At 37.3% G+C, this 14,418-nt stretch overlaps 1 protein-coding gene across 5 annotated transcripts in view; it reads left to right on the forward strand.

Annotated features, from left to right (window-relative positions):
* The window catches only part of COP1 (COP1 E3 ubiquitin ligase), a 257,893-nt gene that overhangs the window by 86,879 nt on the left and 156,596 nt on the right, over nucleotides 1-14,418 (forward strand). The gene's annotated exons all lie outside the window — the stretch shown is intronic.

A 14,418-nucleotide genomic window follows, 5' to 3' on the forward strand; every position in this document is an offset into this window, starting at 1 on the left:
ATGTCTGTATATTTTTGAGTGACAGAGACAGAGCACGAGTGGGGGAGAGGCAGAGAGGGAGACACAGAATCCGAAGCAGGCTCCAGGCTCTGAGCTGTCAGCACAGAGCCTGATGTGGGGCTAGAACCCATGAACCATGAGATTATGACCTGAGCCAAAATCAGCTGCTTAACCAACTGAGCCACCCAGGTGCCCCTGCATTTGTTACTGAACAGCCGTGAAAACACTAGATCTGGTTATTTTTATAAGACATAATGGGATATATCAGGAGATATTTTAAAGTATTAAGTTGAAATATACCTTAAAAACTTGAGAGGGAACTGCAGTCTCTGAATCTGGAAACAGGCTTTGCATTCACAGTGAACCTTTATGTTTTCCTTTTGAGTATAATCTCACAAAACATCAACCTGAGATATATCCACTCTGTGATTGTGATGAAAGAAAAAAGAAGATTACTTCATAAACTGTCTAAGCACATACAAAAACAAAGTCACTGTGCAAGCCACAAGAAATACCAAAGACACCTCTGTTCCAGCTAATTTGAGCAATTTCTGTTGGTTTACTAATTACAATTTTAGTTTTACTGTGGTCTTCTGTTCTTCTAGGTAAGATTTATTAAGATGGTCAGTCACAGGGGTGCCTGAGTGGCTCAGTCGGTTAAGCATCTGACTTCGGCTCAGATCATGATCTCATGGTCTGTGAGTTGGAGCCCCGCATCGGGCTCTGTGCTGACAGCTCAGAGCCTGGAGCCTGATTCAGATTCTGTGTCTCCCTCTCTCTGCCCCTCCTGTGTTCGTGCTCTGTCTCTGTCTCAAAAATAAACATTAAAAAAAAATTAAAAAAAAAAAAAAAAGACGGTCAGTCACAGATTTATTCCCACTTTCGACAGTATTCAATCTAGAGCCCTTCCCCAAACACTTGACATGAGCCTGTATTTTGTAAGTTGTCCCTTACCCATAATGTGCTGTATTCTTAGTCGTAGTGAGTAATGAATAAAACTTGTTCAACTAAAGGTGTGTGTTTCTATTAGTCTTTGGCTGCTGAGTATTAACAGTCTCTTCATAGAGGAACAAGAAAAGGTTTGCTAGTATTGCCATTTACATAATATTTATTTAGAATTTCTAGCAGTGAGCTAGAAAGAATAGAAGTTGAATCTGGGTGGAAAAGAAAAGCGGTCAGAATAGTGTTTTGTTTTATTTTTTTAATTTTTAGAGCAGCACTTTTCTCATGTAATAAAGGAAACCTCTGGTTTGAGATAGTACACTGAGCCAGTCAACCAACATGTTAATATGTCTCTAACCTTCACTCACAAGAAATCCCATTGACCTATGACTATCCTCACCTTGCAAACTTAAAAGGAATTTATAGAGGATTAACAAAACCACTTAGGAAGGCTGCCTAACATGAGTCACAATGTGCAGAATAAAAGTGTGTCTAAGGATGACAAAGGCTGGGTCTCCCACAAGACTCCAGCCTTAGCCGCTGCTGGAGGACGGGGAAGTGTTGAGGAGGAATCCTACTAGCGTTTGTGGGATAGAATGGATTGGACATATTGTGCTGAAGGTCTACCCTTCATTTCTAGCTATACTCTTCAGAAGAGACAGACCTAAAGCAAATTGACACAAAATGGATTGAAAGTAGAGGAATAGTTGAGGATAAGCCTGGCAAATGTAAGGATTCTAAAGAATATAGCGAAACTAAAACTAAAGCAACCACAAGCGAAAGAGAAGTGTATACTGGAAGAGGACTCAGGGAAGGAAGCATGAAAGACACATACAATTTTTCACCCAAGTAAAAGGTATAGTTCCCCAAAGTCGTCGTAATTTGTGTGACATACTATAAGCATTGGAGTTTATATAAAGCAAAATTTGTTACAATTTTTTGAAAATTGATTAAAATTTAAACACAGTGGGAGATTTTGAAGTATACCTAAAGAATTCATTAAAGCAGTAATATTAGTCATTATGTAACACTTACTTTGTACTTAACTATTCATGGACATTAAAGTGCTTTACATGTATTAACCACTTAAATTTTCAGAACTTAACCTGTGTGATAAGTATTATTACTATAATTTTTATTGAGGAGGAAACTGGGGCACAGGGAGGTTAAGGAGGTTGCCCAGGACAATATAACTAGTAAGAGATTTTAACCTAGGCATTATGGCTTCAGAGCCTGTGATTTTAAAACTCATTTATTCAACCAACAGTTTTTTTTTGTTTTTTGTTTTTGTTGTTTGTAGTATCTGCTATTTACTAGGCACTGATTACAGGCTCTGGGGATACATTATTGAACAAACATAACACCAAGATCCCTGCTGTAACCAGGCTTCCAATCTAGTTGGAGAGATAGTAATAGTAATAAAAGTAAGACTCCCTTTTTTTTTAATATTTATTTAATGTCTACTTATTTTGAGAGACACAGAGTACGAGAGGGGGTGGGGCAGAGAAAGAGGGAGACACAGAATCCGAAGCAGGCTCCAGGCTCCGAGCTGTCAGCACAGAGCCTGATGCGGGGCTCGAACTCATGAACCGTGAGATCATGCCCTGAGCTGAAGTTGGCCGCTTAACCAACTGGGCTACCCAGGCGCCCCAGAAGTAGACTACCTTTAAACAAAGTGGAGGTGTGGGAGCAAGCCCGTGTGAGTATCTCTGGAATTCCCAAGTTCTAGGCAAAGGCTTAACAAGTAAATGAGCCCTAAAGTAGGAGCATGCCTGACATAGTTTAGATTTCCCTTGTAGCTGAACAGGAGTAGTCAAGGGGGAGAAAAGTAGAAATGAGATAAAACTTAACAGAGGCCACTTGGTGCATGACTTTCTTAGGCCATTATAAAGACTCGGGACTTTTTTTTGTTTTTTGTTTTTTTTTGAGTGAGATCAACTTAAGCTTGGTTTAATAGGTACTTGTTTCACTTTATACTTTGCATCAGAGGGTATATATACATTATTGATAGTGGTCTCGGACCATTTAGAAAAATGGATTGATTCTAAAACAAGATAAATTGTGTCATCTGTATTCTCTGACTCAGAACCCCAAGTAAAGAAATTATGTAGACAGATAATCGGGAAGAGAGTAAACTAAACTCCTCTGAATACCTTTGTGTCCAAGAGTAGTTCCAGATGCTGCTACAAGCAATCCAAAAAGTAATGGTAGTGAAAACACTACATATCAAAATTTATGAAATGTGGTCAGAATTGTCCTCAAGAATTTGTGTCATTAAATGGATTCACTTTTAGATGAGAATGAAAACTGATGAACTAGACATTGAACTCGAAGCTGGGAAAATCTTAAGGTGGTGACTGTAGAGGGACAAATAAAAAGGTCATACAAAATGTTTCAATATGTAATTGAAATTGATTTATAACATGTAGTAGATGAATTCAGACAGTGCTTATACATACTAGTAAAAATGAGTGTTAAAAAAAATTTTTTTTAAATGTTCATTTATTTTTGAGAGAGTGCGTGAGCAGGAGAGGGGCAGAGAGAGGGAGAAACAGAATCCGAAACAGGCTCTCTGCTCTGACGCTCTGAGCTGTCCGTACAGAGTCTGACGAGGGGCTTAAACTACCGAACTGTCAGATCGTGACCTGAGCCGAAGTTGGATGTTTAATCAACTGAGCCACCTGGTGTCCCAGTCAAAAATGAGTCTTAAGGAAATACAGATTTTTCAAGAAAAGTTAAAAATATTGAAAAAGATTAAAGCAATCGTAGAACAATTTGAATAGACCAGTTGCCATAACTATTAATTTAATGTGATTCCATAAGAATCTCCAGAATATTTTTTTTTTTTTAATGTTTATTTATTTTTGAGACAGAGAGAGACAGAGCATGAACGGGGGAGGGGCAGAGAGAGAGGGAGACACAGAATCGGAAGCAGGCTCCAGGCTCTGAGCCATCAGCCCAGAGCCCGACGCGGGGCTCGAACTCCCAGACCGCGAGATCGTGACCTGGCTGAAGTCGGACACTTAACCGACTGCGCCACCCAGGCGCCCCTCCAGAATATTTTTTAAGAGTGCAGAGAGTATGAACAACTGACTTTAAAGTATATTAGGGTGAGTGGTTTGGGGGTGTAATAATCACAAGGGCATTTACCCAATAAGTTATTAAAATGTATTCTAAGACTGCTGTAATGAAAAGAACACAATAAAATTTAAAATACAACTAAAAGGTAATTAGGACTTTCGCTGTGCTTATGCAGATGAGGGAAAGTGGGGATTAAGTAAATGGTGTTGTGATAGCCAGGAAATCATTTGTGGAAAATCACTTGTTGTGAGAGTCTAGATCAGCTAAATAATGATATAAATAATAATAGGACTATAGAAATGGAGAAAGAAGCCAGTGTGTTGCATAAAGAAATTGAATAATAAACAAAAATTTAAAAAACTGGGAAAGGTATTATAGGTATGATGGATAATTGGTTTATTGCTTCAAAAGAAAGCTTTTCTACTCATTTCATCTTTTTGATAAAAGCTACAAACCTGGTAAAAGAAAATGGTAAAAAAAAAGTGAAATTTGAATTTCACATATGAAATAATATTTACCTTTCCATATAAAGCAAAATATGAAGTAATAGAAGGGTTCCAAAGGAGTCTCCTAACAGATGTGGCTCAGCGTTTTTTGTTTTTTGTTTTTAGTTTATTTATTTTTGAGAGGAGAGAGTGAGAGTGGTAGAGGGGCAGGCTCGTTTCCATGTTATTTTGACCATTATATCTCCTCCTCCATTTTTCCATTATATCTCCTCCTCCTCCTCCCATCTCCTCCTCCTCTTTCTTCTTTCTTCTTTGAGAGCGAGCACGAGCGGGGGGGGGGGGGGGGTGGTGTAGAGAGAGAGGGGGACAGAGGATGAGAAACAGGCTCCATGCTGACAGCAGATAGCCCAGTGTGGGGCTCCAACTCAGAGACTGTGAGATTCTGACCTGAGCTGAAATCATGAGTTGATTGAGTGGATATAAACGTGGTAAAATTTAATTATTTTGTAGTTTAGTAAATGTGGCCATTTTCATTTAGAGGTAGTCTAGATAAACATAAGTGATGAACATTTCCTTTTGATTTTTAGCCATATTTATATCCTGCCTAAAATCATGAGTGACCCCAGGTCCAGTCTTCTTTATCCTTCCACACTGGGTCACACAGGAACTGCTTTGTCTCCAGCTTTAGAACCAGTACTGGCTTGTGTCTCAAGCACCCGAGTAACAGGAAATCCAAACTTGGCTTGTGGTCAGGATCTCTTATTTTAAGTTACTCACATAGGCAGTGCATTCTGGTTATATGACCAGCCTTTAAGGGCTTCACTGAAACCAAGTGCAAATCATAACTTCATTTGTTATTACTAAACAGTGCTGACAGACTAATACATTTTGCTCCAAAACAACCCACTGACTTACTGTTACAGAGTATTGTTTATTTTTCTTTAGTGCATATATTTCATGATGTAGGCAAGAGTCTGGAGATAACCAAGTGGGCATTCCAGACTAGCTGAGATTAATCCATGCTGCTCAGTGTAGAAGACATAATATTTATATAGTTGTATATATATTATGCATAACGTGTCTATTTCTGTATCTGTCCATTAATGGATGAATGGTTAGAGAACATGTGTATATATACACAATGGTATGTTATTAGATCATAAAAAAGAAGAAAATCTTGGCATTTGCTACAACATGGATAGACCTAAAAGTTACATGTTTAGTGAAATAAGTCAGAGAAATATAAGTGCTATATGACCTTACTTATATGTGGAATTTTAAAAATAAATACATCAATAAATACATAATAAACTAATAGATATAGAAAACAAAACTGGTGGTTGTCAGAGGCATTGGATGTGGAATGGGCAAAATGGGTGAAGAAGGTCAAAACGTACAAACCTTCAGTTACAAAAGAAGTAAGTCATGGGGATGTAGCATACAGTATGGTGACTATGGTTAATAATACTATATTCCATATATAAAAGTTGATCTTGAACCTCATCACAAGAAAAAAAATTGTAATTATGTACGGTGACAAATGTTAAATAGAGGTATTGTGGTGATCACTTTGCATTATATACACACATTGAATCATTATATTGAATACCTGAAAGTAATATAATTATATTTTAGTTATACTGCAGTTTGAGAAAAGTAAAAAAGTAGAGTATCCTTAAGGGAAACTGACTTATGAAATGTTCGTGTACATTTTTTAAAATTATGAGTAATGATAAAGAATGTAGGGGCACCTGGGTGGCGCAGTCGGTTAAGCGTCCGACTTCAGCCAGGTCACGATCTCGCGGTCCGTGAGTTCGAGCCCCGCGTCGGGCTCTGGGCTGATGGCTCAGAGCCTGGAGCCTGTTTCCGATTCTGTGTCTCCCTCTCTCTCTGCCCCTCCCCCGTTCATGCTCTGTCTCTCTCTGTCCCCCCCCAAAAAAATAAATAAATAAACGTTGAAAAAAAAAATGTAGTGTTTGCTAGTGGCATTGGTGCCATTACCTTGATTTGTGCTAACAGGAAAGTAGTTTTATACTGACTATTGCTTTTGCCTCACAAGTCATATATAAACACAGTGAAGACAGCATATGATATCTTCCTTTATTTGAGTAGAGATTTGACTTCACAGATGCCTTAGAGGGTCTCAGAGACCCACCGAAGCCTAAAGACCACAAATGGGGACCACACTTTGAGAACCATTGTTCTAAATTATGCAGGTTTTCTCCCTTCAAGCCATTCTTCAAATCTATATGAAGGAGTGTGTGTGTGTTTAACTGATAATTGTTTTATTATTTTGCATTTGGGTCTTGATCTTATAAAGATTATTTACTGTATAAATAATAATTAGGTTTTCATTCTGCATTGTTTCATTTACAAAATTAGATTCCAGGGAGGGTATTTATATAATGAAAATTTGGCAAATTTCAATTAAGCAAATTAATACAGAACACTTTCAACTTCATTTAGAATAGGGTTCTCTTGGTGGAATCGAGAAGGAAATTTGTTATGGTAACAATTACTTCTTTCATTGTATAAACATTGATTTTATTCATCTTTTGAAGATTTCATTTCTTTTGTATTCTTGGCCATTAGTTTATATTCATATGTGAAATGGAATATTCAATTTCAAGTAATTCTCTTTTCAGTTTAATTCCACTCATTGGGAATGAGTTTTTTGTTAAATTTATAATTTTCAGGGGTGCCTGGGGGGCTCAGGCGGTTAAGTGTCTAACTTCTTTCGGCTCAGGTCATGATCTTATAGTTTGAGGATTCGAGCCCCGCATCGGGCTGTGTGCTGACAGCTCAGAGCCTGGAGCCTGCTTCGAGTTCTGTGACTCCTTCTCTCTCTACTCCTCTCACTCTGTTTCTGTCTCTCTCTTAAAAATGAATAAGCAAAAGGAAAAATTAAAATTTGTAATTGGTTATAATTTACAGGCTGACACTAAATGATATTTTTGTATAGCCATCAAGTTTAGTTTGCTCTGTTATCTTAATAGCATGCCTATTAACTTTTTAGCATTATGAGTATTTTTTTTACTTAAAAAGTGACCAAATAAAATATTTTCATGCTTCTGTTTTTTTCTGTGGTAAAATTTAATTATTTTGTAGTTTAGTAAATGTGGCCATTTTCATTTAGAAGTAGTCTAGATAAACATAAGTAATGAACATTTCCTTTTGATTTTTAGCCATATTTATATCCTGCGTATAGGTAGAGAGCTTATCCTGAACATGTTTTGAAGATTTGCCTTGTAGATGATCTACAACCATTTCATATTCTCAAACATCTATTTCCTCACAATTAGCATATTTCTATTCATTTATATTGATGTTATTTATAAATTTAATAATTTGTGTATGAAAATGAGCTAAGTGATGTATTTTTACCAACAGTTATGAAGCAGCCTAATTTTGAATGGGTTAGAAAGTTGCACTGAAAAAATAAATTCAAGGGGCGCCTGGGTGGCTCAGTCGGTTAAGTGTCCGACTTCAGCTCAGATCACGATCTCGCGGTCCGCGAGTTCGAGCCCCGCGTCGGGCTCTGGGCTGATGGCTCAGAGCCTGGAGCCTGTTTCCGATTCTGTGTCTCCCTCTCTCTCTGCCCCTCCCCCGTTCATGCTGTGTGTCTCTCTCTGTCTCAAAAATAAATAAAACGTTAAAAAAAAATAAAAAGAAAAAAAAGAAAAAATAAATTCAAGAAAAACTAAGAGTAAATATTAGCCAGATAATTGTCAAAAATAAGTTGCTGTAAAAACTAAAAAGCAGACTGTTTTTGTCTGCTTCTTTGTTTTATTTGTCATATTCTTGATTTGTGTTATTGTAATCATTCCCATGTTTCAGACTAAAATCTTTTTTCTGTGTTTTCATTGAGCAGATAACTTTTTATTTTTTATTTAAAAAAATTTTTAATATTTATTTTTGAGAGAGAGAGGGAGGGTGCAGGGGGGTGCAGGGGCAGAGAGAGAGAGACGGAGGGAGAGGGAGGGGGAGAGAAAGAGGGAGGGAGAGGGAGGGAGAGTGAGGGAGGGAGGGAGACAGAGGATCTGAAGCAGGTTCCCTGCTGACAGCAGAGCCCAATGTGGGGCTCAAAGTTGTGAACTGTTAGATTATGACCCGAGCCTAAGACAGATGCTTAACCGACTGAGCCAGGGCAGATCACTTTTTTTAAAAATCTAAGTTCTTCCCCTCAGAATTAATAAAAATTATGTTGGCATATAAAAAGGAATATATTTCATGAATGTGTAAATTAGAGGCATAATTACAATAAAAGAAACTCTGTGATTGAGCTGTTATGTTAATTACTAGAACATTAATGGTACCATTCAAGTTACCCATGTGCTTCTACAAATTCCATCACTCTGCCTCATGTCCAGAGCTAACCGCTTTTCTTTTTTTTTTATTAAAAAAATTTTTTTAATGTTTGTTTATTTTTGAGAGAGAGGCAGAGCATGAGTGGGGGAGGGGCAGAGAGAGAGGGAGACACAGAATCTGAAACAGGCTCCAGGCTCTGAGCTGTCAGCACAGAGCCCGACATTGAGGCTCAAACTCATGAACTGTGAGACATGACCCAGTTGAGCCACCCAGGCGCCCCTAACCACTTTTCTGATATTTGTGTTTGTCTGTGTTGACTTTTTCAAATTGTTTTACCATAAATCTATATATCTCTATATTATTTGGTTTGACCATATATGAACTTTATAAAAATGATATATACTTTTTTGAGATTTGTTTTTGCTAAGATTACTGATGCCTATGGGTGTAGTTGATTTATCATCACTAATATTCTATTTTGTTAATGTACTACAACTTATCAATTGTCCAGTTAACATACATTTGATATATTTGTAGGGTTTTTCTTTTTGCTATTAAGGTATCTTATACATGTCTCCTGATTCAAGGTGCAAGAGTTTCCCTAGATTTTGTACCTAGGAGAGTCAGTGAGAGTGACCAGGTACACACATCAGTGGCTTTCGTATTTTGAGATAATGTCACATTGTTTTCCATAGTCTTTTTATCAATTTAAATTTCCTACCACAGAAGTATATGAGTTCAGTTTTCTTCACATCCTTGTTAGTAATTGATCTATTGAACCCCTAAATGGTTGCCAATTTAGTGGGTAAGAAACAGAAGTTAGTTTTGATTTTAACTTGCATTTTTCTGACTCTGTCCTTTATATGAAATAGTATTTCATGTCTTTTCCCATTCTTTATGGTATCAGTCTTCTGTTTATTTACTGGTGTACACACACCTATTTATTCATTCAAAGTAGTAATAAATTGTCCCTAATGTATTGCCACAATGTTTGGGAATATCATCTTACAGTTTGTACCTTCTTGTCTCTAATGATGGATATTGATCAACAGAAGAGCTTAATTTGTATCACTGAATTTGTAACTTTTAGTTAGTGCTTTTTGTGTTTCGTTTAAGAAATTCTGCCCTATTGAGATTATAAACATATCCAGTGATACAGCACATGGTCAGTTTTGGTAAATGTTCCATGTATGCTTAGGAAGAGTGTATGTTCCTAATTTGATAAGTGTTCTATATATATTAAGTTAAGCTTTGAAATTAGGTCATGTCTATTTCTCTGTTGAATTGATGAGATTAATCTGCTGTGTTGGTGGATTTGTCAATTTTTCTAGGAAGTTTTGCTTTATGTATTTTTGAGACTGTCTGTTGTGTGTTTACTGGGTATACAATTATTGAGTTGAAAGTTTTGCATTATCAGTGGCCGTTTCCATTCTCATTAATGATTTTCATCTTGAGTCTGTTTTTTTCTCCTTTGATAAAATTTGCCTGGTGTATTATTTTTCATGTTATTCCAAATTTTCACTGTATTTATGTTTTTGGTGTTTCTTTGGCAAATAGCATAGTTATATTCTAACATTCCTTTCTGCCACTAACTAGTGAGTATTTTAATTTATATTTATTACAACTACTGATATAATTTCACTTTTTAAAAAAATGTTTATTCAGTTTTGAGAGAGGGAGAAAGAGAAAGAGAGACAGAATGTGAGCAGGGGAGGGCAGAGACAGAGGGAGACAAAGAACTTGAAACAGACCCCAGGCTCTGAGCTGTCAGTACAGAGGCTCATGTGGAGCTTAAACCCACAAACCATAAGATCATCACCTGAGCCAAAGTCAGACCCTCAATAGAGTGAGCCAGCCAGGAGCCCCTCACCTTTTTACTTTTTAATGCTTGCTATTTGTCTCACTTTCTGTGTTTTTCTTTTCTATTTTGACCTCCTTCTTCCACCACTGTACTGTATTAAACATTACCTATTCTCTTATTATGCTTTTAGTAGTTATCCTTGAAATTGATCCAAACTAATACTGTTTCTAAAACAAGAGTCTAAATTTAATCTTACTATTTTTAAAAATTTTAATTCCAGCATAGTTAACATACAATGTTATATTAGTTTCAGGTGTACAGTATAGTAATTCAACAATTCTATACATTACTCAGTGCTCAATGTGATAAGTGTAGTCTTTTTTTTTTTTTTTTAATTTTTTTTTTCAACGTTTATTTATTTTTGGGACAGAGAGAGACAGAGCATGAACGGGGGAGGGGCAGAGAGAGAGAGGGAGACACAGAATCGGAAACAGGCTCCAGGCTCTGAGCCATCAGCCCAGAGCCTGACGCGGGGCTCGAACTCACGGACCGCGAGATCGTGACCTGGCTGAAGTCGGACGCTTAACCGACTGCGCCACCCAGGCGCCCCGAGTGTAGTCTTTTTTTAAAGTTTATTTATTTATTTTTTTTTGAGAGAGAGGGAGAGATAGAGATATGGTGTGCAAGCGGGGGAGGGGCAGAGAGAGAGGGAGACTGAGGATCTGAAGCAGGCAGAGATCTGAAAACAGTAGAGAGCCTGATGTGGGACATGAATTCACACACCATGAGATCATAACCTGAGCTGAAGTTGGACACTTAACCAGCTTAACCCAGGTGCCCCTCATCGTGTTAAGTGTAGTCTTAATCTACCCTTCACCTATTTTATGTATCTTCCCACCTGCCTCCCCTCTGGTAGCCATTGGTTCCCTACAGTTAAGAGTCTGTCTTTCAGTTTGTGCCTTTTTTCTTTGTTCATTTGTTTTGTTTCCTAAATTCAACATGTGAATGAAATCATATTTGTCTTTCTTTGACTTATTTTAGTCAGCATTATACTCTCCAGATCCATCCATGTTGTTGAAAGCGGCAAGATTTCGTTCTTTCTCATGGCTGAATAATACTCTGGGGTGTGTGTGTGTGTGTGTGTGCGCGCGCGCGTGTGTGTGTGTGTGTGTGAGAGAGAGAGAGAGAGAGAGAGAGAGAGTATGTGTACATACCACATCTTTATTCATTTATTGATGGACATTTGGGCTGCTTCCATAATTTGGCTATTGTAAATAATACTGCAGTAAACATAGGGTGTATGTATCTTTTTGAATTAGTGTTTTCATATTCTTTGGGTAAATACTCAGTAGTGGGATTACTGGATCATATGGTAGTTCTATTTTTAATTTTCTCAGGAACCTCCATTCCGTTTTCACAATGGCTGCACCAGTTTGCATTCTCAAGAGCAGTGCAAGAGGGTTCCTTTTTCTCCACATCCTTGTCAACACTTGTTGTTACTTGTGTTTTTGATTTTAGCCATTCTGACAGTGGACATCTCATTGTGGTTTTGATTTGCATTTCCCTGATAATCAGTAATGTTGAACATTCTTTTCATTAAACTTCATATCTTAATTACCTTCCTGAACAACATTAAATGCTCCAGAATTGAAACTTTCTTCACTCTTCTGATTTATATGCTATTTTTTAGTGTATTTATTCTGTCTTATTAAGCCCTATGATTTTGATATTAAAATTAATGTTATAAACAAAATTTAAAGTCACTTATTTGGGTACAAATTTTCTTGCTTCTTTTCATTTTATTTCTCAGGCCTTCCAGTTTATGTTATTGAATTTTTTAAAAATGTTTTTACTTATTTTTGAGACAGAGACAGAGCATGAGCAGGGGAGGGGCAGAGAGAGAGGGAGACACAGAATCTGAAGCAGGGTCCAGGCTCTGAGCTGTCAGCACAGAGCCTGACGCGGGGCTCGAACTCACAGACCATGAGATCATGACCTGAGCTGAAGTCGGACGCTTAACCGACTGAGCCACCCAGGCGCCCCTATGTTACTGCATTTTTTAAGTACCCAACTTCACTTTTCTTCATTTTTTAAAGAAATGACTTACAAGCAGTAGTTTTTGTTTTCATACACATGAAAAAATACTTTGCTCATTTTGTTGCAGGATACTTTTATCAGGATCCGAATTTTAGATTGGAGTTCTTATTTTTTCATCTTTTTGAGGATAACCAAAGTTCACTCCTCTAGCTTCTTTTATTGCTGTTAAGTAGTATTTTCCCTGTTAATTTTTCGTCTTGTCACGTGAGTTATCTTTTCTGTTTGATTTTAAAGTCATTTTGATTTTTGGACAAAAACACAGTTTTGCCTTACTGTGTCTAATTATGGATTTCTTTTAAATTATCCTACTTGATAGGAATAATTTCTTTGTATTCATGTCTGTTTTCAGTTTTGGAAAATTGTCAACATGCGTTCTTCGAATATTTCTTCTTCAGTCTGTTACAGTTTCCGGGGTTTCTGAAGTGCTCAGTTTCAACCTTCCTCTGAAATTTTCTGTCTTCTTATCGTTTATCCTTAATTCTGGTTAATTCCTTTAGGTTTATCTTCCAGTTCTCAATTCTCTTTTCAGTCTTTAAATCTCAGTTTTAGTGTTTTTATCTTTTGTAGGAAATTGTCTCTAAGTAAGTGTTGTCCTTTTCGTTTTTCCCCTCCTCTGCACCATTATATATGTTGGTTAACATTCACCTCTCTGAGTTCAGTTTCCTGTTTGGTTGTATATCTGTTATGTCTTCAGAAATTGTCTTAACTTTCTTGTGATGAAAGCACCACTTTAAAATATGATTTTTACCTACCATCTAGTTTTAGCAGGAGTTCACTTTAGGGCGTTGTGTTCACGGTAGTACCTTATTACTTCTTGTTACATTTGCAGTCGTTGGTGGACTTATGTCATCGCATACTCTTGTTATGTGTCTCCTCTGTTTATGTGCCTCAAGCATAATAGATAATAACCATTTGTGGAAAGAACTGTCTTATCCTTTCATTTAACATGGTGTAGGCAGTATTATATATTTAGGGTTATAGATTTTTGTTTTTTATAGATTTATATGCCAATGTATTTCACATTTGCTCTCTTTATATGGCTGGATCTTCTAATGTATGTGTCAGACTTGTACATACATATTACATATTACTGCTCCTTAATGTAATAATCAGCATTAACTTAAATATATATTCTGACAATCAAGGACTGTCTCTATTATTCGAAGAGTACAGGGCTGCAATATAGGGATGATGGGAAAGTAATGAATTTTCTTTTGAACATTATTTTCTAACAATTTCTGCATATTAAAATTCTCAAGATTCTAAAATTTAGCATGGCAGTTATAATGGATTCTATCTTCATTTAACTTGGAGAGTTGAAATATACTTATTTCATTCTTGTAAAATTGGCCTTTAGAGCCTATTCGCATTTTGGCTGGACTGTAGGAGTTTTATAGCAAACTGTATTCTCCAGACCTGGGACCTAGCATGGCTGAGATCCCCCCACTTGCCCCCTTCTACTCCTTCCCCATACAGCCCCATCCTTAAGCCTTTGGTGATCCCCAGAACTCCCTCCCCTCCAGCCTTTGGTCTGCCCAGTCCCTATCCCCACACGTGCACCTCCATGTTCCCTGAGGTATGTGGATAGATTCCCCCTCCCTTATGTAGTACAAGCGTTCCCCAGGAGGCCTGGGCTGAGAGGTAGGACCTGACCCCCCCCCCCCCCCCCACCAACTCCTCCCCCTGGCTCCAGAAACTCTCGGCCTATTTGAATTTTAAAGTAAAAATGGAAAAATATGGTCT

This window comes from Leopardus geoffroyi, chromosome C3 (genome assembly GCF_018350155.1).
Source record: "Leopardus geoffroyi isolate Oge1 chromosome C3, O.geoffroyi_Oge1_pat1.0, whole genome shotgun sequence".
NCBI lineage: Eukaryota > Metazoa > Chordata > Mammalia > Carnivora > Felidae > Leopardus > Leopardus geoffroyi.